The sequence below is a fragment of the Penaeus monodon genome, chromosome 24 (assembly GCF_015228065.2).
Source record: "Penaeus monodon isolate SGIC_2016 chromosome 24, NSTDA_Pmon_1, whole genome shotgun sequence".
NCBI lineage: Eukaryota > Metazoa > Arthropoda > Malacostraca > Decapoda > Penaeidae > Penaeus > Penaeus monodon.
Genome location: NC_051409.1, coordinates 33,826,501 through 33,826,730, shown reverse-complemented (window position 1 = coordinate 33,826,730; position 230 = coordinate 33,826,501).

The following is a 230-nucleotide window of genomic DNA, read 5'->3' as shown; positions in this document are numbered from 1 at the left end:
TGTCATGAAATCACATCAGCGGTTCGAGATCAGTGAGATTACTGTGTTTGATGTGAAGTAGGTTTTTTGATGCTCGTTTGTTTGAAATCATGCCGAGAGATCCTTCTGAACTTGGTTGGCATAAATACATACACTGATATATACAGTGTATATAATTAGATGAGCATACACTTTACTTCCACTGTCACATATGCTAACACGTAACGACAAAAATACACGCGTAAAGTAAC